The sequence below is a fragment of the Maylandia zebra genome, unplaced genomic scaffold, assembly GCF_041146795.1.
Source record: "Maylandia zebra isolate NMK-2024a unplaced genomic scaffold, Mzebra_GT3a scaffold11, whole genome shotgun sequence".
NCBI lineage: Eukaryota > Metazoa > Chordata > Actinopteri > Cichliformes > Cichlidae > Maylandia > Maylandia zebra.
This window is the reverse complement of record NW_027490041.1, coordinates 3,467,881-3,494,513: the sequence shown is the minus strand read 5'-3', so window position 1 is coordinate 3,494,513 and position 26,633 is coordinate 3,467,881.

Sequence of the window (26,633 nt, the reverse complement as noted above, 5' to 3'; positions counted from 1 at the left end):
AAAGACAGCAGCTAGCAGAGAATTAAAGGAGAAATTAAGAGGAGTTTTAACACATAAAATTGGGGCCAACAGACTTGTGGAGGTTGGGAAGGCGTCCGGAGCATCACAACAAGAAGGTGAAACAAAAACACACACAAGCAGAGAAATCTGAGAGAGAGGCACGTGCTAGAGAAATGCCTCGTTTGAGAAAAGAATGTTAAATTAGCTCATTTACAAACGCACACACACGCAATGAAGAAACAGCTTACACCCATGAACACGTGAAGATTTTCCAGCAAGTAAAGCAGTGAAACTTAACATATACCCGCTGTTAAATAATAAAGTTTATCCACTACTAACAAATAAACATCTGGATTTGGAAAACGAGGCACTCGCAAAGCCACCAGCATTGTGCCTGATCGGACACACCCCTCTCACACACTCTTTACATTCTTGCCATATGGAAAAAGACAGCTTCAGCTGACAGAGCTGTGACGAGACGCCCATTAAGCCCAGATGAAAAGTGAGGCCGAGCAAAACAATGCTGACCTTAACCACTCTGCATTAAAACTGTGCAGGACAGTGACGGACCAACAATGACCATCGGGCAGCAAGAAGGGCGTGCCAGAAACAGGAGGAGTAACTGAGGTCAGGAGGCACCTCAGAATGGACAAAACACCAGGAGAAAATAAGCTGAAGGCACAGGTGTCGGGGCTCGGCCAGGAGCTGACCTCTGAGAAGAGCCGAAAAGCAGAGCCGCAAAAGGCCGTGGAGCAAAGCAAGGAAAACATCGATGGACTTCAATCTGAAGTGGACGGAAAACATTGTGAGGTTTCTGCCTCTCAGTAAGAGCTCAAGGCATCAGAGCAGAAACTGAGCATGGCTCAGGAGGAGCTGGCTGATTATCGAACCCATCAGACTTGGAGTCCCAGACACACAACTTGACATCAGGCTCAGGGCCTCAGCAAGGAGATGAGAACAAAGCAGAACGAGCAGCAGTGACAGCAGCTGAACTTTGACCTGAACAAAATCTTGAATTGGCTGGGAGAAACAGAGGAAGAGCTGGAGCAGCAGCGTAGACTGGAGCTTGACACTGACATCCAGACGATTGAGCTGCGTATCAAAACCCTGAAGGAGCTACAGAAGCAAAAGGGTCAAGCTAAGGAGGAGTGGAATAAGGAGAAGATGCAGGATACTGGAGAAAAAGACCTGCCTCAATTGGGGCCAGAACCAGTATGGACAGAACTTTGAGCAGCAGCACCAACGGATGCAAACGGACTGAAAAGGAGGAGGGCAGGACCCCAGGGCACGCTTCAGGCCGTGGTTTACCCAGAACACCAGAACAGGAAGGTGATGAACATAGACACCCACACAAACACACACATCTACATGCACTGACTCAGAATGAAGAGAAACACATACGAACATATGCACTCGTTGATTGAGTGAGAAATGACACACACATCTACAAGCTTGTGCAATAAAGAGTGACACACACACACACGCTGATGCAATGAAGAATGCTTTACTAACAAATACGGCACACAAACATCCAAATGTGGAGTCGGTTACAACAATAAGAAGCCATTGATTGTTTATTGGTTAACCCTAGAACACTATCGCTATAAATAGTAACACGATCACTAATGCCGGGTGATTTGTACCCGATATAATATAACCAATGAACAGTAATCAAATATATCAAACTATGACAACACATGACAAATTAGAGTGGTCTTCTTTTACTTTCAACTGTGCCATGTCTAACAAAATGAAAAATAAGACTCCTAAAACAAAATAATGACTCTGGAAAGCTGGTCTTTGGTCCACCCATTCCTGGGACATTTGAGACTTCCCTGGTGATGGCACAGGCTCCTCGACACGCAAACAGCTGCAGGAGTGAGAAATCATGTAAATGTATTTTCTCGGGTATAAATCACCCGGCGATAGTGTTCTAGGGTTAAATGCATTTCATGCCACACAGAGGGCATCTGTGTAGATTTAGGGGACAAGGTCTAAAGTAGTTTGGTTGTGAAAACAATGTCTGTGCGTGATGTCTATTTATGGCTTAACCCTAGAACACTATCGCCGGGTGATTTATACCCGAGAAAATACATTTACATGATTTCTCACTCCTGCAGCTGTTTGCGTGTCGAGGAGCCTGTGCCATCACCAGGGAAGTCTCAAATGTCCCAGGAATGGTGGACCAAAGACCAGGGGCCCGTTCTTCGTACCTCGCTAAGTAAGTTAGCTGGATTTAATTGTTGACGATTTCGCGTGATCTTGGATCGTTCGGTTCCCCGAAGCTCATCCGGGACTTGCTGTCATAGCAACAGAGCCGTAAGCGTAAACCTGCTCGGGAGCAGGCTTACTTTATGTAAACAGGATCAGATCGCAGCCACGCAGGTATGTCCGCTTCATTTATACGAAAGCAACAGCGATATTCCACCACTGTTTCACCATAAATAAATAACATCAATGTAACTAAAGATAATGCAGCACTTGATCCTTGTATTGATGTCACACAGATACATACAGGTCATTTCCTAAAAAAGGGAAATGTACTATTAACATTCTATTACATGTATGTGATTATTACAGATGTAATTCATATTTCAGAGTAGTAATTGTAAATCACTTCGTGTAATCAAGATGAGAGACCACGGCTATAAAAGCGAAGGTGGATTTGGGAAGCCTGTCGCAGCCATGTCCTGTCCGTATACGCGAGCCACCCATTGCGGAAGGTGCAAATTAATAAGGAGAGTCCTCAGTATCCAGCGTATATTGCGGGACAGACAGGATCCTTTAGCTCAGCGCGACAGTGTGCTCATTGAGAGATATCGATTTTCCCGTGAGGGTATTATTTACTTAACCAACTTGTTGACGAGGGGGTGCAGGACCACCACCTGTCTTTTGTTGCTCTGCCCTTTTCTTGGTTGCTGTTATGAACAAACATACAGAGTATTTCAGGGTCTCTCTGCAAGAGACTAAAAGCAATATAAGTGATAAATATTACCATTCTGTAGAATATTCTTATATTTCACTTTTCCCATGTTCTAGTGGGTCCTGTTGTGGCTCTAATGTGAAAGGGGATATAATATAATATAATATAATGTAATATAATATAATATTGGATAATATAGTGTAATATAATAAATCTACCCTGCCGCCTACTGGTGTTGGCCAGAGGGGCCGATGGCGCGATATGGCAGCCTGGCTACAACCGTAGCTGCCTCCACCAGTGTGTGAATGTGAGAGTGAATGAATAGTGGTATTGTAAAGCGCTTTGGGTGCCTTGAAAAGCGCTATATCAATCCACTCCATTATTATTGTTATTATTAAATTACTTACGAGTTTGATTAGTCAGCAACTTTCTGCCAGCCCTCTCTCCTTGCTTTTGCAAGTGTTCCCTTGCATTCTGATTAAACTCTGAAACTCCTGAAATCCCTCACTCAGGAGTTCTTGCTCTGCTGCCGAAAAATACCGAGCGCTCTCCTTCGACATTTTCACCGACCAATCAGAGGGTCGCCGATCAATGTTTCTACTATTGATGCGTAGCCCCTTTTACGACACCCAGTGATGTCACATTACTTCATCCAGCTGTACTAATCGTCAACAGCAGGTGTGTTCGGAGAACCGGATTAGCGAGCTCACGGTTAGCGCGATGATTTGATCTTGGATGTGTCATTTGATCTTGGATGTAGTAAGCGACGTACGAAGAACGGGCCCCTGCTTTCCAGAGTCATTATTTTGTTTTAGGAGTTTTATTTTTCATTTTGTTAGACATGACACAGTTGAAAGTAAAAGAAGACCACTCTAATTTGTCATGTGTTGTCATATTTTGATATATTTGATTACTGTTCATTGGTTATATTATACCGGGTATAAATCACCCGGCATTAGTGATCGTGTTACTATTTATAGCGATAGTGTTCTAGGGTTAAGGCCTCCACTGAATTGTGTACTGTGCTTCACACAGCCTGATAAGGAGCAGTGGTAAAGAGTGAAAATGATGAGTGAATGATGTGAGTTTTATTTCGGACAGAATATGAAAGGGTTGTGTGGATTTGACTCAGTTGTTTAAGTTTTTGCCAAAGCAAAAAATTTGTGTGTAACCAGTGTCTACTATTGAATCAAGTCAATCCAACATGTTTTTGTCAGTGAAAAAAAGGAGTTACGGTGCCTGTAGGCCTACACAATATAGTGTGTGAAGTTTTGGTTGATTTTTGGGTTTTGTTTGACACTAGGTTGGTTCTATCAGTGAGGTTTGGATTGTTCTCTTTCTCTAAGAGAGAAAAAGATGGTTTGATCTTTGGACATGTTTCCAATGGGCCCCAGTATCTGTTATTATATGAGTGTTTTATTGTTTACGTTTGTTTGTGCTTTTGTTACAGTGCACTGAGATAAGAACATCTGAGAGGTGTGATCCACCGGTGGTGATATTTTGGTATTTTGTGAGTTCCTGATTTAACAAATCAGCTCTATAATCCAGACCTGAGAGGTTGAACTTTAAAGCGCTATAAAATATTCTTACTGAAAACAGTCACAAAGTATTTTTTCTCCATGATTACAATGAGCTTGGGAGAAAATTCACTGATATGGGACACTAATTGAATGAGAATTCCGGATCCTAAAAGGATTGCAGCGAGTCAATCCAGTCCAAAAACAAGGAGCTGTTTTCCTTTAAAATGATGACGTCATCTTGCTGGTGATGGAGGCTCGAATAGGCTGCGCGTGAGACTCCATTATCAGCAATATCTGGTATAAATGTGTGTGGAGGTATGCATGACTGGACTGTGACGGACTGACGACTAAAAGTTTAACTGACTTGATACTGAGACAAAAACGGTGCCGACTTTAGGATTAGTGAATGTCCACAACAATTCACCCAGCCTGTAGAAGAAGGGTGGAGGTTTTGTCTTGCTTTGTTTTGTTTGCAAGAAAAGAAAGATGACAGAGATTAAAGAGCTGTAGCTTCACAGCAGTGTGAAATGCAGACTGAACCCTTTGGTTGCTAATGTTGAGTTACTGATGTTTGCATTAAGAAAATTGTGTTTTATTAGCTGTGTTTTAATTAATGTATCACATTATATTGTTGGGAATGTTAAATGCTAAAGTGAAGAAAAGGTTTGATCCCACTCATGACTGAGCATGTTATTATTAACCATAGTGGGTCACTGTAGAGAGTCAATTAATTGTATAAAGAATAAACAAACAAAAAACCCTCCACCGAGGTCTATGAATAATAGGGGAATCATAGACAGCCACACTCAAAATGGAGATATGTAATGATAAACACTGGTCCCCGCCTTTTGGGCGCTTTCTTGAAGTAGTCAACACTTTAAAAGTAAGATTAAATAACAGGGGCATGTGCTGAGGGGTGGTGCTGCACAAGGACAAGAGTAAAATGAAGAAAATATTGTTTTTAGTTTGGAGAAGTGCAAATTAAAATGCACCATTACACCCGGAGGATCAATGTGAAGCTTGATATTTGTTAATTTTGAATGAAGTACATGACTGGTGACTGTTCTGTCCTGAGCTTTTGTTTTTACAGCACCCACTTGATCACACCAACAGTTTCTCGCCACCGAGGAGGGGTACTTGCAAAAATAAAGAACGGGGAGGAATATCATCAAAACTGGAAAAGGTAAGCCCCAAAGGGGGTGATAACGCCATAACTTTCATTTATGGTCAAATTCTCAAAATTTGACCCCGAACTCGAAAAATTCTTCAAACATTTAGAGACAAAGTGGAGATTTAGATAAATATAATGTCGTAAACCACATAAGGATGAAGTATTTGATTCAATAAGATGGTGAAATAACAAGCAGCAAAATGTTGATCATATTAATTATGTTTATTCAAGGGTGCAGAGAAGATTATTATTATTAAAGACAACAAATGAAATAACTCAAAATCAAAATTCCAGATTCTACTACATGTTGGTTTTGCACCAGATAGGATGACAGATTTCAGGTGGCCCTGTGTCTTTCTCTATTACATCTGCCACTGCATCTCGATAATCTTTGTGTGGCTTTTAGTGGGTCCTGACCCTCTCATATTTTGAAAAATCTGTTTGAATCTCCCTAAATAATTCTGTTAAGAATTCTCTCCGCCTTTGTCAAAAGTTGTCTATTAGGAAAAAGTGAAATAAATATAAATATAAAGTCCCAATGTGTAGAGCACACATTAATAAATTAGTCATGTTCTCTGTGAAAGTAAATAAGCCTAATTCTTAAAGACCCCTGAAATTATTTACTAGATGTTTATTTTTGAATAAAATAAAAATCTGAGTTTAACAAAACATTTTAAATGTAAATATCAAGCTTACCTTTCTTTCTTCCATATAATGTGCTTGTGCACGCCAGCCATTTTGAAAAGGTGGGAAAAACAATTGGCAAGGCCATACCCCCACACATGGGATATAATTTTAAAGGTTCTGTTGTCCTCTCTAAGAAACATCAGGACTTAGAGGAGTGGCAAGTAGAGTATGAGAGCTACAAGCAAAAAACTAAATGTGTACTATAGTGCGAAAAAATGAATTACTGGGTCATCAGGGGGTTATGAGGGACATTTATGGAACTAAAAATCCCACTAACCTTAAAGTGCACTTGAAAAGCTCACACAAGAAGGTTGACCTAGCTTACCTAGAAGACCTCATCAGGGGGAGCACACTCCCCCTCTCTGAAGAGCTCACCCACTTAACTCGCATCCCAAGAAAACAGCTAACCCCAGATAAGGCAGCGTGATGTATCCCGAGATAACAGGACTGGGACATCTAAATAAATGTGTGAAACAATCGCCTTGAAAAGGTTATCAATTGACTTCAACTAAAATTAAGACCACTTGGTGCGGCAAGAGTTAATAGTTATTAGTCTCAACACCCAAGGATAACCAGAAGAGCATGATTGATATGATGGAACTGAGATTTTGTTACACTTAATTTTTTGCAAAACACAAATAAAACTAAATTGAAACTAAGGATTTTCAGAAAATAAAAACTAGACTAAACTAGCAAAGAATTGGTAAAAACTAATTACAACTGGCAAAAATTGAAAATCTGGAGTCGAAACTAAATAAAACATAAAACCTAATGAAAATGGCGAAACGTTTAAAACCCTGGTGCAGAGATTGGCAAATCTGACCAGGAAAAGTATGAGATGGATTGTCAGAACAGTCAGCGTTAAAGCCACTTTTGACAGTCCATACGAGGATGGCATTGGACATCTTCGGGGCGGGAGAGGGTTGGTGTGACCAGGGTGTGGTTTGGCTTGTGGTATGTATATTTGTTAGGATGCCTGGGTCGTCGACCCAGGGCTTTTGAGTTATATTATTTATACTGTCTAGTTTTTTGGTTTCTTTGAGTTCTATCTAATGGCTTATGTCTCTGTCTTCTTTAGTTACTCTGTCTCCCCTATCACCTGCATCCCCTTGTCTAGTTTGCGTCTATGTGTATCTTTAGTTCCTTTATCCCCGTGTTCAGTCAGTGTTTGTCTGCCCTGGTCCCACGTCTCTGTTCCCTCTGTAGTGCCTGCATGTGAGTCTGTGTTATGTGTTTCCTGTTTTACTTTGAAGGTCTCTGTCTTTTCTCAGTGTGTTCAGTTTACGCTTCCTTTTGTCTCGTCAGTTCTGATTTGCCCCAGCTGTGTTTCCCTCCTGTTATTCATTCCCTGATTGCTCCTTCTGTGTATTTAAGCCCTGTGTTTCTTGGTGTCTGTGTCGCGATCTACCGTTTATTTTGCTGTGTGTTCTGTCAATCCGCCGGTGTTAGTTTATTTTTGATCTTTTTCCAGTTATGTTATGTTTGAGTTGAGTTCAGCATTAAAGCTGTTTTTTGTTTAAGTTCTGTCTCCGGAGTCTGCACTTTGGGTCCAATTCCTGTCTGCACACAGCCATACCTAACAGAAGATCGCGACCAGAACATGGACCCAGCAGTACTCGCCCCGTCTGAAGAGCTCAGGGAGGATATAATTTATTCAGTGGATAAATTATGTGACCTGTGGCTGATTCATTCTGGGGAGGAATTTCAGCGTGCTGTGGCGAACCGGCTACAGCGACTGGTTTCTGGTCTCCCCTGGCTTTTGGACTCACTTCACCCACTCATACAGGAGTTTTTCCTTAATGAGCTTGATCTGCATCCCCCTGTTGCTACCGCTCACCTACCCAACTCGGAGAAAGATGTGCTGCCCAGCCCACCGGACTTGGAGTTGCCCGGCCCATTGGAGCCATCACCGAGGAGGAAGCGGCGGCCGCACCACCGGCGTGTCACCCCACAGCTGGACCCCGGGATGTCAAAACAACCAGCTGTGGTGAGCAGAAAGGACACTTTTTCTTTTTCTTCGGGCCATGGGACTATTTATTCTGGGGCTATGTTTTTTGCATCAGCTGCTCAGCCACGGGGTCACTTAGCTGCACAGCCGTCTGTCTCCGCTGGAGGGCCCGAGGAGCCCGTTCAGCCGCCTGTCTCCGCTGGAGGGCCCGAGGAGCCCGTTCAGCCGCCTGTCTCCGCTGGAGGGCCCGAGGAGCCCGTTCAGCCGCCTGTCTCCGCTGGAGGGCCCGAGGAGCCCGTTCAGCCGCCTGTCTCCGCTGGAGGGCCCGAGGAACCGCTTCAGCCACCTGTTTCCGCTGGAGGGTCCGAGGAACCGCTTCAGCCGCCTGTCTCCGCTGGAGGGCCCGAGGAGCCCGTTGAGCCGCCTGTCTCCGCTGGAGGGCCCGAGGAGCCCGTTCAGCCGCCTGTCTCCGCTGGAGGGCCCGAGGAGCCCGTTCAGCCGCCTGTCTCCGCTGGAGGGCCCGAGGAGCCCGTTCAGCCGCCTGTCTCCGCTGGAGGGCCCGAGGAACCGCTTCAGCCGCCTGTCTCCGCTGGAGGGTCCGAGGAACCGCTTCAGCCGCCTGTCTCCGCTGGAGGGTCCGAGGAACCGCTTCAGCCGCCTGTCTCCGCTGGAGGGTCCGAGGAACCGCTTCAGCCGCCTGTCTCCGCTGGAGGGTCCGAGGAACCGCTTCAGCCGCCTGTCTCCGCTGGAGGGTCCGAGGAACCGCTTCAGCCGCCTGTCTCCGCTGGAGGGTCCGAGGAGTCCGTTCAGCCTCACGCCTCGTCAGCTGGAGGGTCCGAGGAGCCCGTTCAGCCACTTGTCTCCGCTGGAGGGCCCGAGGAGCCCGTTCAGCCGCCACCAGCCTCTGCAGCTCCGCCTGGTCCGGCCTCTGCCTCTGCAGCTCCGCCTGGTCCGGCCTCTGCCTCTGCAGCTCCGCCTGGTCCGGCCTCTGCCTCTGCAGCTCCGCCTGGTCCGGCCTCTGACTCTGCAGCTCCGCCTGGTCCGGCCTCTGACTCTGCAGCTCCGCCTGGTCCGGCCTCTGACTCTGCAGCTCCGCCTGGTCCGGCCTCCGAGGGTTCAGCTTCGCCTGGTCCGGCCTCCGAGGGTTCAGCTCCGCCTGGTCCGGCCTCCGAGGGTTCAGCTCCGCCTGGTCCGGCCTCTGACTCTGCAGCTCCGCCTGGTCCGGCCTCTGACTCTGCAGCTCCGCCTGGTCCGGCCTCCGAGGGTTCAGCTTCGCCTGGTCCGGCCTCCGAGGGTTCAGCTTCGCCTGGTCCGGCCTCCGAGTGTTCATTTCCGTCTGCTCCTGAGGTCTCCCTGCTGTCTGTTCCTGCCCGGCCTGCTCGTCCTGCCCGGCCTGCCCGGCCTGCCCGGCCTGCACGTCCTGCCCGGCCTGCACGTCCTGTCCGGCCTGCACGTCCTGCACATCCTGTCCGGCCCACTCGTCTTGCACGTTCTGTCCGGCCTATGACTGGACGTCGTTGCCGTCATGGACAGCCCTCTGACCTACGCCGCCGTCATGGACGGCCCCCTGAACTGCTCCGCCACCAGTGCCTCCCGCCCGGCCGGTCTCCTGACCTGCTCCGTCGCCACCGGTGCCTTCTGCCTGGCCGGCCTCCTGAACTGTTTTTTGGGCTTTTGGACCATCAGCCTCTGGGCCGGCCCCCTGAATTTTTTTTGGGACTATTGCCTGGGCCTCTGCGCCTTTCATGAGTTTTTTGTTTGTTTGCTTTTGGACTTTGCCTGGGCCTTGGTGCTGTTGTTTTGGACTTTGTTTCTGTGTTTTGTTCTGTTGCTTTCCGGGCTCCAGTGTTTGCGCTTTTTTTGTTCTGTGGCCTCTGGCTCCTTGTTTTGTTTCGAGCCCTCCATCCTGTTTCCCCCGCCGCCCACCCTGGTTGGGTTGTTTTTGTTTTTTTTTGATGTTTTGGTTTGGGCTGTCTGGAAGCCAGCCCTTAAGGGGGGGGTACTGTTAGGATGCCTGGGTCGTCGACCCAGGGCTTTTGAGTTATATTATTTATACTGTCTAGTTTTTTGGTTTCTTTGAGTTCTATCTAATGGCTTATGTCTCTGTCTTCTTTAGTTACTCTGTCTCCCCTATCACCTGCATCCCCTTGTCTAGTTTGCGTCTATGTGTATCTTTAGTTCCTTTATCCCCGTGTTCAGTCAGTGTTTGTCTGCCCTGGTCCCACGTCTCTGTTCCCTCTGTAGTGCCTGCATGTGAGTCTGTGTTATGTGTTTCCTGTTTTACTTTGAAGGTCTCTGTCTTTTCTCAGTGTGTTCAGTTTACGCTTCCTTTTGTCTCGTCAGTTCTGATTTGCCCCAGCTGTGTTTCCCTCCTGTTATTCATTCCCTGATTGCTCCTTCTGTGTATTTAAGCCCTGTGTTTCTTGGTGTCTGTGTCGCGATCTACCGTTTATTTTGCTGTGTGTTCTGTCAATCCGCCGGTGTTAGTTTATTTTTGATCTTTTTCCAGTTATGTTATGTTTGAGTTGAGTTCAGCATTAAAGCTGTTTTTTGTTTAAGTTCTGTCTCCGGAGTCTGCACTTTGGGTCCAATTCCTGTCTGCACACAGCCATACCTAACAATATTTGAGATCATATGGCTCTGGATGGACCAGTTACCAGGGCATGGAAGGAGGACAGACTCATTAAATGAGGAGAAGGAATTTCCTGGGATTGGAGATCCTCTGGGTGAGTGGTTGATTAAAAGCATGCATAAAATAGAAGTTATCTGTTGTTATTGATTGGTAATAGATTGGTAATTGGCCACATTTACAGCTGTATTGACTTGTTGTGGACGCAGTCGACTTCAGGTTTAAACACTCTAATTAACAGGTTGAAAATAGTGACATTAAAGGAAGAGTATGCAGCGCCACCCTGTCAGACGCCAGTGATGGTGGAGCTCACTGATGAATCAGGTGAGCTGGATTCATGGCTGATTTAAAACTAAGATCCCCCTGCTGTGGTCAAAAAGGGGAGAAAAGGGGGAAATAAAATTAAGAATAAAAGAGGCATTTATAAACGTTTAGGTGTCAAGTGAAACGGGACAAAAGGGGGTGTTTTACTGTTATTTTAATATCAGCATTATTATTGTATGAGAATCATGCAACAAACATTGCATCGATGATCATTTATTGAAGCTTTTGACCTTATACTAACATCTGTGTTCCTGTGATTGTTATAACCTCTGATGAATCTTCTGTTTACAGGTGTTAGGATAATGATATAATTTTTCATTGCAGGTGTAACCATGATCATTTTCATACATATTGCAACTTGTTGCTCATTGTAGAGTTGTGCTCAAGTTAATAAGGGTTAAAAGCTACAGTCAGCGCGAATGTTTGACTGATCTATTGAGGGAAAAGGCTTCGAGCATAGAAGGCCGCACGCGCTTACAAAACACTGATATCATGTTATTCTTTGTGATCTTTTCTTCAATTATGTCTTTAAGGTTAGTTTAAATAGCGGCAGTTAATTAAACGACATTTATTAAAATATTAAATACCTGAGTCAGAACATTACACGCAGATCACCTTAGGGGTCTGGGAAAATTTGTAGCGGCCTAACTTTTTTTGAATGTTCTAGCTCCGTTGATTTGACACATTGGAATGTGTCAAAAAAAGGGGGAGAGGGGAAGTTGAGCTTTAACATCAAACAAGGATTATTTGAACATTTTATAACTTCATTTGTGTCTTTAATACCTTAGGTATGGTAAAGCTTAAGCTAATAGCGGTCCAAGAAGACGGACCTGTTAGAGAATCAGTGAAAAAGCATAAACTATCACTTTCATGTTTAATAATTACTCATTGAAATGAACTGAATAGCGTTTAGAAGATTTGTTAATTTCTTTGTCTTTTGTTAAAAGGAGGGGTTTCAATAATTTTCAGACACACTTTGCAAATGTGCTTATAACGAGTTGGCATTGGTCTTTTGAAGGTCATAAGCTTCATTCGGCGTGACTGTCCGGATTGATATATTGCGGGTATTGACTTTGAGTGCTGAGGGCTAAATGCAAACACGCTTACACACACATAGGATATGATTAGAATAAGTCCCTGGGACATTCTGAAATGTTTTTAAACCAATTCTGAATCACTAGAAGGTCAGTAGATAACAACATTAGATTATTAGGGTTAGGAAGAGAGGTGTTTTGGTTTTCTGTCTCTTACAGAGAAAGGAACAGACACCAGACGAGGTCACAGATATGCGAGGATCGCCCATCAGGGGGACAAAGGGCCTCAGGAGCGAGAAGAGATGAACCCGGCCACACTGAATTGAAGGGTGTTGGTGAGGTCATTATTCTAATGACCTCATCAGGGGGAATTGTTAGATTATAATATTATTTTATGCCATGTTATACCCCGAATTAAAGGTTGTGAATTATTATGTAGTTTTAGTTTGCATTATTCTCCTGAATTAGAAGAAGCTGAAAACTATTGCATTAGTTAAACTGATTTGCATTAAATTAAACTGCTGACTTGTTGTGAATGAATGATATTGTTTTATGATGCATTATACTGCTGAGTTATAAGAAATACTGTTTGCAGAAAGTCATCGCCTTATTTGTCTGATTAGAAGAGAACATGCTGGAGTTTTCTGCCCCATCTCAGCAGGAGCAGATAAACGGAGAGCCAAGGTCGTAGCTTAGGCGCTGTGTGAGAGAAGGCATGTGAAATGTTTAGGTTTTATGATAAGGTGGAGACACCAGAGGCTATAAAAGTTTGAGCAATGCTCCACCATTTTGAGATTTTGAGGCTGTCTGCATCAGTGTCCATCTCCCACGCGTGTGTTCATTAAATCATCGTTTGACTCAACCCGACCGGACCAGTGTTGTTATTGTGGTTTTTCTCTTGTCTCCACCCCCAATATTTTTGAACCTTAACAGACTCTTCCTGACACCTTATGGTCATCAGGGTCTACGGATGTGGGCCAGGCAACTTGCTCGCCTGTTTGGTTCCAGCTGAAGTCGCATACGCCAATTTGGAAACCACAGTATAGGCAAAAGAGAGAAGCTGAGGAGGGAATTGCAGAAACCATTGAAGGGCTATTGAAAGTAGGGGTGCTTGAGCCCTCTCAATCCTACTGGAACACTCCTATTTTGCCAGTAGAGAAGCACGGGACAGGAAAGTACAGAATGGCACATGACTTAAGAGCCATTAATGCCATTTTACGTACTGACACGATACCTGTCCCAAATCCATACACAGCATTGACGGCATTAACACCAGAACAGAAGTGGTTTACATGTATTGATCTAGCGAATGCGTTTTTCTGTCTCTCGTTACATGAGTCTCTGAGGGACGTTTTTTCATTCACATATAGGGGGCAACAGTACAGATACACACGGTTGCCACAAGGGTTTGCACTCTCCCCTGGCATTTTCAACCAGGTGCTTAAAGAAGCTCTATCGCCATGCCACCTACCAGAGGGGTGTTCATTGGTGCAATATGTTGATGATTTGCTCATTGCGGCTCCGTCTGCTTCGGCATGTACGGCAGCCTCACTCACCATACTGAAGAGACTCGCGGAGTGCGGGTTTAAAGTCAGTAAAGAAAAGTTGCAGCTGGTCCAACCAGAGGTAACATTTCTGGGCCGAGTCATTGCTCACAAATCAGTGGGTTTGCTAAACACCCATCGCGATCAGATTTTGACACATCCAAAACCGCGTACGGTTAAGGAGTTGCTCTCATTCTTAGGGTTAACAGGATACAGCCGTCACTTTATTCCAAATTATGCAGGAAAAACAGCCCTTTTGAGGGATTTGGTAAAAACGGTGGGTGTCCGAAACTTGAAGGCTGAGCTGCCATGGACATCGGCCACTGAGTCGGCGTTTATCGCATTGAAACAGGACTTGTCAAGATCGGCTGATCTTGCCATCCCTAATTATGAACAACCCTTCTATCTTGATGTTTCAGAAACACACGGGATAGTTAATGGGGTGTTGTTTCAGAAAAAAGGAGGAGGGAGAGATGTACTTATGTACGTCAGCGTCAGATTGAATCCATTAGAGACAAGGCACCCGGGATGCACACAGCATGCCATTGGGGTGTCAAAGATTATACAAAAGACAGCACATGTAGTGAGGGACCATCCGTTGAAGGTGCTGACCACCCACAGTGTGGTGGCATATGTTAACTCACAAGCCTTCACCATGACACCACTCACACAACAGAGAGTGTGTAAAGTTTTAGACGCTCCCAACTTGACCTTCACACATGAAGGAATTAACATGGCAGATTTAATGGGAGCAGGAGAACCCCACGATTGCACAAAGAGAGCTGAAGTTGATGAGAAGATAAGAGAAGACTTGAAAGCAGAACCTCTGACAGGAGCTGAAGATTGGTTCACGGATGGATGCTGCTACAGAGATGAGGAAGGATTGAAAGCAGGCTACGCGGTAGTTTGCAGAAAAGGGGCTGAATTTGAAGTCAAGGAGGCTGGAAGACTTGAAGGACAGCAGTCAGCCCAAAGAGCAGAAGTAATTGCTCTAAGTCGAGCCCTAAGACTTGCAAAAGGAAAAAGAGTTAACATTTACACGGACTCAGCTTATGCCTTTGGAGCAGCTCACGTGGAGCTGGCCCAATGGAGAAGAGCAGGATTCAGGACAGCTGAGAATGCACCAATCTACCACAAAAAGGAAATGGAGGAACTTGAGTAGGCCCTGGGAGATCCAGAGGAGGTGAGTATCATAAAGTGTAAAGGTCACTCCGCGGGGACTGGCATGGTGGCCAGAGGAAATCAGGAAGCCGATCGAGCTGCGAAAGAGGCAGCAGGCTATAAAGCATCACGGCAAATGGTGCAAATAGTTGTGGAGGAAGAACAAGGAGTCAACATGCTAGAGGAGGCCAGGAAAGCCCAAGAGGCGGCGGCCCCGGAAGAAAAGGGGGTCTGGAAGAGTCGAGGAGCCTGGGAAGAAGGAGGTCTCTGGCGAGGACCTGACGGACGACCAGTGTTGACCGCCAACCTGGCAAAACAGAAGATTGCCGAAGTGCATGGGCTTGGTCCTGTAGGTGTGGCCCACATGGGGAGACATCTGTGCCATTGGTGGCATCCCTTTTTGAAGGATATGATTAAGGAAAAAGCCAGGACGTGTCTGATCTGTGGGAGACACAATCCAAAGCCAGTGATTAAACCGGAGGCAGGTAAGTTTCCCATCCCAGAGAGACCAGGTGAAGAGATTGTGATTGACTTCACTGACATGATTAATTCAGGGCCAGGAGGAGTTCGATATCTACTGGTAAGTGTAGATGCTCTGACGGGATGGCCCGAAGCGTGGCCAACAAAAAGGGAGGATGCAAAAAGTGTGATTAAGTGTTTAATCAATCATTACATCCCCCGGCATGGTTTTCCTAAGAGAATTAGATCAGACAATGGGACTCATTTCAAAAACAAAGATTTGGCAGAGGTAGAACAGAAGCTGGGGTTGCAACCTAGATTTGGCACTGTATATCACCCCCAGTCGCAGGGGAAGGTAGAAAGAATGAATCTAAACTTGAAGGATAAAATCGCTAAAATTTCTGCTCAGACGGGGCTAAATTGGGTGGCAGCCCTGCCCATTGCATTAATGATAATAAGATGTTGTGTTAATCAATCCACAGGGTTCACACCATATGAGCTGTTGACAGGACGACAGTTTCCAGGTCCCTGGACAACAGTCCCGGCGGAAGAAAGTATAAAGAGTAACAGAAAACATATTGAATGTTGGAAAGAATTAAAAGCTCTTGTGTCTAGTTTCACACAACAGGTTGGAGAGGGGGTGAAAGCGGAGGACAGGTCCGTCCCCGATGCCAAGGCGGTGTGGTTGAAGGTCATCAAGCGAAAGTGGAGAGATCCAAGGTGGACCGGACCATTCGAAGTAACTGCCCGAACCACCAGTGCGGTCCGTCTGAAGGGGAATGGGGAGACCTGGTATCATTGGTCTCAGTGTGCAGTCGCGGACGAGAGCTTGCTGGAGCTAAGCTCCACCTCAACCAACACAGGGGGGAACATAGAGGCAGAATAATCCTCTCCCCCTGTGCACCGGGCCTCCCCAGTAGTCCCCCTGGTGGAGGCGAAGAAAGAAGAGGAGTGTCACACGCCAAGAGTTAATTCATTCTGGGTTTTTAATAGGCTAGGGCTCTTATCTAAAAGTATTTTATAGTTTAAAGGAATCGTAATAGTTTGTATGTTAATCGCATATTTTTATACTCATCATCTTATATTCTTATCACAAAGGTTAAAGTAAAAGTAAAAGAGCCCGGGTACTGTGGGAAAATTGGAAACTAACGGGGATATTGGGGTTGATAAGTGTTATAATATGTTTGTTTGTTTTTTGGCAGACAGGTGAATTGCCCAGACGCAGAAGTCTATCCATGCGATTTAAGCGGGAGGTTGGCTCAGGTGGGAACGATGCGTGTCTCAAAGCCAGTGGCGGTGTCGAATTTGGGTATGTTAACGGGTCCGCGACAGCGTTCACATTTGATGTGTGTGAGGTAATTGGATGCCCAGGAGACAGTAGCAGCTGGAGAACCTATGATGTGTGGGTTTGTTATCATCCGATGATATGCTACCCTCAGTCAGTGTGGGGCCCGTCAACCGAGGGAGACGTTTTCACTTATATAACAGATCAGTGGTGTTCTTGGCAGGATGTGGTTGCTTGGACAGGAGTAGGATGGCAGCCAACGGTGCCAGAGGCCCTTGAAGGGATAGCCATTCAAAGAGATTTTTCTGTTACCAATAACCCTGTCACTCTTTCCCTAGGACCATGGAGCGAACTCCCTGAACCAGGGTATGAGGGAGGTGCGTTTTATCTAGTCATAGGGATAGACAAAGCAGGGACAGATCCATTTGGGGTAATTCGGGTGAATTTATTCAATCCGGGAGCTAAACTAATAGTAAACGACCCTGCAATGAATCTCACGGAGCCAATGGATCCCTTAGAGACAGTTACTTACAAGGACTCGGAGGAGAAATGGTTTGTTGCCACTGACTATACCAGATTAAAACCTCAGGAGTTAATAGAGCGGGCCACAGGTTTTGGTGATAGGAATCTTTGGTTAGATTGGGTGGCTCAAAATGCTAAAGAGCAGGAAGTGGTTGATTGTGTTGCTTGTGCTACAGCTAGACCTCGTTTGTTTACTGAACCCGCTCCTCTGTATCCAGAGGATAAGTGGGGTTATGATTGTATGCTGAGGTTAACTAGAGAGGCGGCGAACACAGGTAACTGCACTACTTTGTCAGGTTTATATCCACCAATTGATAAACGTACACAACCAGGTTCATTCACACCTAAACGAAATAATTATACCTGTTTTGAGTTCTCTACAGACAGAGTGAGATATACGGTAGGAAGGATTGATCCAAGCTGGTGTCAGAGGACGATTCCAGGCAGGACTACCAATAATGTAAGTGACCCAAACACAATTATAGGCACCTGGGCCAGGGGTGGGCTATATTATTATTGTGGGCATTACACCCTTTTGGCGCAGGTTCCCCTGGGGAGTGTGGGAACCTGTGCTTTGGTGCGCTTAGATGCACCGTTGATGCTTATGGGGAGTAGACTAGGAACACTTCCACAGCAGGGTACGAATGTGTCGACAGCCAGACGAAGGAGAAGCACAAGGGGTATGCACAGGTGTGATCCAAGATGGGACTCGCCTACCTGGATTGACTCAATAGGAATTCCCAGGGGAGTTCCAGATGAGTATAAGTTAGTTAATCAGATAGCGGCTGGCTTTGAAAGTGTGTTTTTATGGATAACTCCAAATAAAAATGTTGATCGCATTAACTATGTCCATTATAATGTGCTAAGGCTCTCTAATCTCACTAGGGACGCAGTGGAAGGCCTTGCGGAACAATTAGGTCCGACATCGCTAATGGGAGTTCAAAATCGAATGGCGCTGGACATGTTGTTGGCTGAGAAAGGTGGGGTATGCGCAATGTTTGGAGACATGTGTTGCACCTTTATTCCCAACAATACTGCTCCGGACGGAACGGTCACTAGGGTGCTTGAAAGTCTGAAAATGTTATCTAAAACCATGCATGAGCAATCAGGCGTGAACACGGGGCTGGGAGACTGGATCACGTCTGTCTTTGGGCAATGGAAGGGTGTGTTTATGTCTGCCATGTTTTCTCTTATAGTTTTTCTAGGTATATTGATGAGCGGATGTTGTCTCATTCCTTTGGTAAGGCGGATTTTGGTAAAACTGGTAAGCAGGGCCCTAGACTCTGGTTCAGCTGGTTCAGCTGGTTCAGCTGGTCCGGGGCATATGATGCCATTGCGAGAGGCCGCCTGGACGGAGGAGTGAAACAAAATTTGGGTAAAAGTTGGCCGATGGCCAAAGAGGAGGAGTGTGGACAAAAGATATTTTGTTTTGTATGCTTAGGGTGACAGTTTATAATCAGAACTAGTATTGATCAATCATTCAGCATCGTCGAATCTGTTGACAGAATAACCTTTTAATTAGATCTATGTTAATCTGAGTAAAATATTAATGTACACATACTCTCATCACTTTAATCAGTCTCTGTATCATTCTTTTTATCTGCTTAAGCTGTTGCACTACATCAGTGTGTTCACTCCACTCGATTAGGTGGGTCCTGTTTAGGGATGGGTACCGGTGTCCGGTGCCATGATGGCACCGGTTCTGACATAAACGGTAGTAACCAGACCGAAAAGCAGCGCACATTTCGGTGCTTTATTTCGGTGCTTTTTTTCCTGAGCCTTGATACACTTCTAGCCAATCATTTATTGGAGGATTATTGGAGGATTTATTGGAGGACAGTAGGCGGGGCCAGGTACGAAGCGGTCAAAAGTCTGGCTGTACTTCACAGCAAAATATGCAAACTCAGCAGCCTGCAACAAGTGCTTTAAGCTGATACTGTGATACTGTCAAAGGAGGTAACACCTCAAATCAGATGAAACACCTGGCGACGCATAGCGGGGGTTTTTTTAAAGCCGAGAAATGTGCCGTATTTGATGGCAGCAGCAGCCGTTCTTCTCTGTTGTTCGCGTGTAATTTACGTTGAGTAGGCTACCCACGTTATTACATTAATGCATGTAAGGTGAACTAGCAAACATCATCATAGCTACATGCAGCTGTCTTCTTGTTTGATGGCAGATACTCCCTTCACCCTGGCCAAAAAGGCTAAAATGACCAAAGAAAAAGAGGGAAACAGCTAAACATGAGAGGTTTTTGGACAAAGTTTGTATTTTTTCCATTGGTTAAGCACTGCTTCCAGCTAAGAGTGATACCATATATGCCCCATAGCTGCAGAAAAGGCTAACATTGTTATCTTTTTACATAAAACCAGCTGAATATGAGAGGTTTTTGGACCAATTTTGTGTTCTCCATTCTTTAAGCACCGGTTTGAGCACCGTTTGAGCACCGGCACCGTTTCAAAAGTACCGATTTGGCACCGGTATCGAATAAAACCTAAACGATACCCATCCCTAGTCCTGTTGGACCTTGGCCTTCTACATTCAGTTTTGCACGTAGTTAGGCCTACACCAACATGCACGGAGAGTCATGTAACACACGCACGTTCACAAACACACTTATTAACACAGGGAGGTCGTCTTAGGACATCCTCTCTATAAGGACACACAATCTCACAAAATGCACATCATATCACACACTTGTTTTTCTCTAAAATATCATCTGATGTCTATATAAGGGGAACTTTTGGAATTGTGGGGAACTTGTTATCATTTCCAGTAAAGTCTAACTGTGTGACGTCATCATGGTAATACAATAGGATGAAGAGCCTCCGCCCGGCGGAGATTGTTGTTGCAAGTTGTCTTCCCACACTTCTGCGCAAAGTGTGTAATAAAGATCACTATTTTTGACACCATACCTGGACTCAGCCTTGCTTTTCTTCTCTTACCCAAATCGAACGAACCTTAACAAGCTCCTGATCCTCCTGCATGAGAACAAGCTGACATGAGCGCTGTGTCTGAGAGTGTCTCCCTGTCACAGTGACAATAACACAGCTGCTGCTCACAGTCATTAAACTGACCTGAGGTCAGCTGTGCTCCTTACACATGAACCATGTGACCTCACATCAGTGCTGTGGATGACTGTAGTCATAGAAGAGTAGAGCTGTAGCAGGTGGTGTGAGGAGGAGGAGGTGTATTCTAGTTAACGCAGTACTGAAACACTCCAGCAGAGGGCGCTGTTAAGTCCTTATTGTAACACAGTTACTGTGTGCAGTTAGACTTCATACATAATCTGCACTTATTTCCATCAGACATGCTGTCAGTAAATGATTGGTTTCTATACATTTCTAAACACAAAACCTCTTCACACTTCTAACATGCACATTTACACAACTAAATGGCAGTATTGATGAAAAGAAGCACATTCAACAAATCCATTTAAACCTTAAAACAAACAAAAGGAAGCATCTCTATGGACAAACAAACCCCTCCACTTGGTTTGACCTGCTGATGTCATGTGTGACATCAGCAGGACTTTAAAATGAGGAAATGCCGGGCGGGCGTTTCCCCACACCTGACCCTCATGAAGACTGAAAAGACAAACAAAGTAAGAACAAATGACTTAATCTGTAACATAATAAAATGTAAAGAAACATGTAACTGAGTATTCAGCTTCATTTGCAGAATGTTTGATTTGCCAGCAACTGAATGCTTCCACACACAAACCCGGCATAGTGAGTGAAGCAATGTTACTTAACAAATAGCAAATCATAGCAAATACATAGAAACAGAATAATGTGTTTAATATGCAAAAGAAGAAGAAGAAGTAAACACATATGGGACAAATGGAGACCATTGCAGCTCATCCACTTTGTCACACAGTAACAGTATAACTGGAACACATTTGCAATTTAGATCCAATGTTTCTGAGAGAAATAAAAATTGATAGAGATATATGCATGTGTTATTATATTTATGTGTCCCAGATAATTGTTTTTCATCTAGTCATGGGACACCCACCCCTTCCTCCCAAGTTAACTGCAGCCAAAGCGAGCTAGTGGGGGTATTTAGACACTCGCAACCAGTGGGGTAAAAAGAGCAACCAAGAAAGTGGCAGCCTGCACGGCCACAGATGTGCTGCAGGAGCTAGAAGCTCTACCCATGGAGAAACTCCTGGAGAACCTTGCTAAGCCTAACAGGGGACAGATACTTCTGCCCAACCTGGCAGCCACAAAGTGAACTCATTTAGGTAAAGATAACCACATGCACCTAACCAGCCTGCACCAGCCTGACATTTCTTCCTCCTAAGTAAAAACCAATGGATGGATTGAACTTAGAGTCTCAGCTCAGTTTTCTATTTTGACCACCTACACCCCAAGATACTCTTTTAAAAAGTGTTGTTTTCAGATCCCTTTGAAGTTCATAAAGGGCCTGTTCATTTTCATTCAGATGTTTTATTACATAAATGTTACTGTTTTCTTTTGATTTATGCTCCCACTACACTGCACCTCTACAAACAACAATGCCACGGACTGTCAGCTGCTTTTACATGCTGTGAACATGAGTAGGTTTGATCAGAGTTTCAATTATCAAAGAAAAGACAAACTGAGCAAAAAGAAGGAAAAAAAGACCAACTTCTTCCCAACTGACAAGAAAAATACTCGTCATGTTTTCATAATAAAGGATCAGGCTCCCCATTTATGACAGCTTGGACCAATAATGTATGTTACACTGATGCTACTGTAGAGACAGGGTCAACATCTCTATTTAAATATAATTAATATACAAAACACAATAAAAGTTACACATGAATTATTCATTATTTTTACTATTGATCAAATTCATGTATACTAATCAAAGTTATACATGAGTAACGACATTATTAATAATGATTAATAATAATAATTCTAATGCCAACATGATGACTGCTCATAGCTCCTGCTTTGAAATACTGAACTTAAACATTGACCTGATGAAAGATCACAATTCACAGTGGCCCACTGTCAGAATCATTCTGAATATAAACTCATCGAGTTCATCTGAACCTTTCTCAAATGTGCTGTGAATAAATGCTGCTGCAAGCCACTGTGGGAAAGCTGTGTTACTATCATGGAAACATCTGTGACACATTCACAGAGGACGAGGACACAAAGGGACGACACGCAGAGGCTGTGTTAAAGTCAAAAATCCAAATCTTTAGTCCTAAACAGGCAGTGGTTACAAACAGGAAGACGAGCAGTCCATTAAACAGTCTACAGGGTCAAACATACAGAGAATTCAAACAGCTATTAAAAACAAATAACTGGACACTGAAAAACTTCAGTGATGTGTGAGGCACCAAAGGGAAGCAGCTGAGTATATTCAATGAATTCTCTTCAAATACAAAGACAGAAACTCCTACAGGCAGCATGCAAACTGAGCAGGATACACAAAGATCAGAGATTACAAAAGAAATCAGATTTCAAACTTACTGAGAGCAAGGCCTCTGTTACAAATCTGTCTAATAGAAAAACATGCTGTACAGATACAATACGCTCAGTGTTCATGGTCATTTAAAAACTGGTCAAACTGATCAAAATACATTAAAACAAAAACTTTATAATAGGAAACAGTTTTCAACCAACTGATGAAAAGAAAGCTAACCACTTGACATGAACACTACAGTAGGACAGTTTTGAAAGCTTAAAATGGAACTAGGGGAAGAGTTTGATTCACAGCTGCCTCATCAGATTTTTTCAGGAGATTCTATCTGAACTCTGTGGAGCCTGATCTCAAGCTTTTTGAGTCTGACACAGAAACCAGAGGATCTTTCTGTGTCTTCAGATTCACTGTGATCCAGTGATGGGAGTGATTTCAGCCCTGAGTGATCGCGCTGATGTTTGCACAGAGCAGACAATGAGGTGAATGTTTGGGCACATTGGTAACAGTGAAACAGTTTTTTAGTAACGTGGGATCGTTTGTGTGCAGAGTATGATCTGAGATTCCTGAAGCTCTTGTCACACTGGTCACAGCTGTAGTTTCCTTCCATGTGTCCACGTTCATGAAGGTTACGATTACCTAACCGTGAGAAGCTTCTCTCACAGTGTCTGCACTTGTGTGGTTTCTCTCCTGTGTGGACTCGTTTGTGTGATTTAAGCTCACCTTCAGTGGTGAAGGATGACCCACACTGATCACAGAGGTGCTTTTTAACCCCACTGTGAATCAGTTCATGTTGTTTTAAGTGATGTGATGTGGTGAAGCTTCTCCCACATTCTTTGCAGTATTTCAGTTTGTCTCCAGTGTGTCTACGTTGATGTACTTTTAGGGTCTTTTGCCGACTGAAAGTTTTTCCACAGAGGTCACAACGAAAGTCTTTCCCACCACCACAGTGATGACAGGGTTGAGAACTGGATCCATCTGTGTCGCTCTGCTTCTAAACAAAGACACAAAGACAGTGTAAGTCAGTCCTTCAACATTTGTATCCTGAACGTCGCCTGAAATAAAGAGCATCTCTGCAGACGTCCAACTACATTTGACTGTTTCAGTTAACACACTCAGTTTACTGGGCTGCAATAACTACAATACTACCACCATAATACTACAGTAATACTAAAATCATAACTGAAAGGAAAATCTGAATAATCACTCAGAGCTGCTTCTCCATGCAGTAGAATTGCTAACATGCTAACACAGTTTAATGGGCAGAGTTGTTCCAAACAGTCAGGCTAAAATGACAAGATAACAATATAAATACATACCTCACAGTAGCTGCACTTGTAGAGTCTCTTTCTGGTGTGGATCTGTTGGTGTTCTCTCAGGTGATGTGGAGTTTTAAAAGTCTTCTCACACAGGTCACATTGATAAGGTCTCTCCTCAGTGTGGGTAAACGTGTGTTGTTGTAACTGTGCGTCTGTTGTAAAGTATTTGCCACACTGTTCACAGCAGTACACATCATGTCTGGTGTGAATGCGTAGGTGTGCATTTCGGTTCCCTCTGTGACTGAAAGTTTTTCCACAGATGTCACAGCTGTATGGCTTAATTCCAGAGTGGGTAACTAGATGCCTCTGTAAGCTGCTACTGCGAGTAAAAGCTCTGCCACACTGATCACAGCTGTACGCTTTAACTCCACTGTGGATGAGTTGGTGTTTTTTTAGGTAATTCTTCAAGGAAAAAGACTTTCCACACAAGTCACAGCTGAACGGTCTCTCTCCAGTGTGGATGACCTGATGCTGTTTTAGTGATACCTTCAGAGTAAACTCCATCCCACACTCGTCACAGCTGTATGCCTTAATTCCAGAGTGGGTAACTAGATGACTCTGTAAGCTGCTACTGCGAGTAAAAGCTCTGCCACACTGATCACAGCTGTACGCTTTAACTCCACTGTGGATGAGCTGGTGTTGTTTTAGGTAATCCTTCAAGGAAAAAGACTTTCCACACAAGTCACAGCTGAACGGTCTCTCTCCAGTGTGGATGACCTGATGCTGTTTTAGTGAAGCCTTCAGAGTAAACTCCATCCCACACTCGTCACAGCTGTATGCCTTAATTCCAGAGTGGGTAACTAGATGCCTCTGTAAGTGGCTACTGTGAGTAAAAGCTCTGCCACACTGATCACAGCTGTACGCTTTAACTCCACTGTGGATGAGTTGGTGTCTTTTTAGGTAACCCTTCCTGGAAAAAGACTTTCCACACAAGTCACAGCTGAACGGTCTCTCTCCAGTGTGGATGACCTGATGCTGTTTTAGTGAAGCCCTCACAGTAAAACCCTTCCCACATTCATCACAGCTGTATGCCTTAATTCCAGAGTGGGTAACTAGATGCCTCTGTAAGTGGCTACTGCGAGTAAAAGCTCTGCCACACTGATCACAGTTGTACGCTTTAACTCCACTGTGGATGAGTTGGTGTGATTTTAGGTAACCCTTCCTGGAAAAAGACTTTCCACACTCGTCACAGCTGAACGGTCTCTCTCCAGTGTGGATGACCTGATGCTGTTTTAGTTTAGCCCTCACAGTAAAACCCTTCCCACACTCGTCACAGCTGTATGGCTTTATTCCAGAGTGGGTAACTAGATGCTTCTGTAAGTTGCTACTTTGAGTAAAAGCTCTGCCACACTGATCACAGCTGTACGCTTTAACTCCACTGTGGATGAGTTGGTGTTTTTTTAGGGAATCCTTCAAGGAAAAAGACTTTCCACACAAGTCACAGCTGAACGGTCTCTCTCCAGTGTGGATGACCTGATGCTGTTTTAGTGAAGCCCTCACTGTAAAACCCTTCCCACACTCGTCACAGGTGTGTTTTTTCTCTCCCTTTCTTCTGTGAGGTTTGTCGGCCTCCTGAGAGCGCTGACTTCTGGCTCCATGTTGGTCCTGCAGTGACAGAGATACAAACAGAGGCAGTGAGTGAAATGCAGTCGTGGAACAAACTCAACCTTCAAACTCCATTAACACTAGTTTTAAACCTGAAGGTGGAGCGTGGCACCAAACACCTTAAAGGTCTCTCATCCCCACCTGCTGGTAGTTCTAACACATTACATCCAACCTGCTGTTAAAGATAATTCATGACTGTTCAAACACTAAAATCATGCCCATCCCTCCTGATTGTACACACACACACACACACACACACACACACACACACACACACACACACACACACACACACATTATTTTATAATTTAGATTATTTTGTTGTTTCCTATTACATATTTCTATAATTTGTATAGATTTATACATAATTATTTAGTGATAATAAATCCTATGTTTGTTTATTCTAAAGGAACCCCGTTAGCTTCCACAACAGATGTTGCTCGTCTTCCGTCAAATACTCACATAAAATATTACACAATAAAGTGGATTCAAGATATCCACATAATTTCACTCTTACATCCACAGTGAGGTTTCACAATTGTTCAAATATAAGCAATCAATAATAATAATAATAATAATAATAATAATAATATCAATAACATTGAGGCACATTACACAAATTTCAAAAACAAATCATCTCTTACAATATTTACAACAACTAAAAGCTCTGTAAATCGGCTTTTAAGTGTTCATTGAAGTTTTGAATAATTCTCTAATTTTTTAAGGCAACTTATTCCACTTAAAAGTTGCTCTAAATGTAACAGTTTTACAAAACGTTACTTTTAACTCGAGCATTTACTAAATTGCAGTTTGTCTGTCTGTCCTGCACTCTCTCTCTGTTTCTTTCTCTCTGATTGTGGAATAAAAGTATGAACATGTGTTTATAAGTTACACTTGTGTTTGAATCCTGCAGCTTATCACACATTTGATTTCCATGTGTGACGACGGCAAGTGTCCAGAGTGAGGACAGACTGAGGAACCCACTGCTGCACATCATCTGTGAGGCTTTGCAGCCCTGATGATCCACCAGGACAAACTCAGCAGTGTGTGAGGAAGAGGAGGAGGAAGAGCCAGCAGCAGCTGACAGATG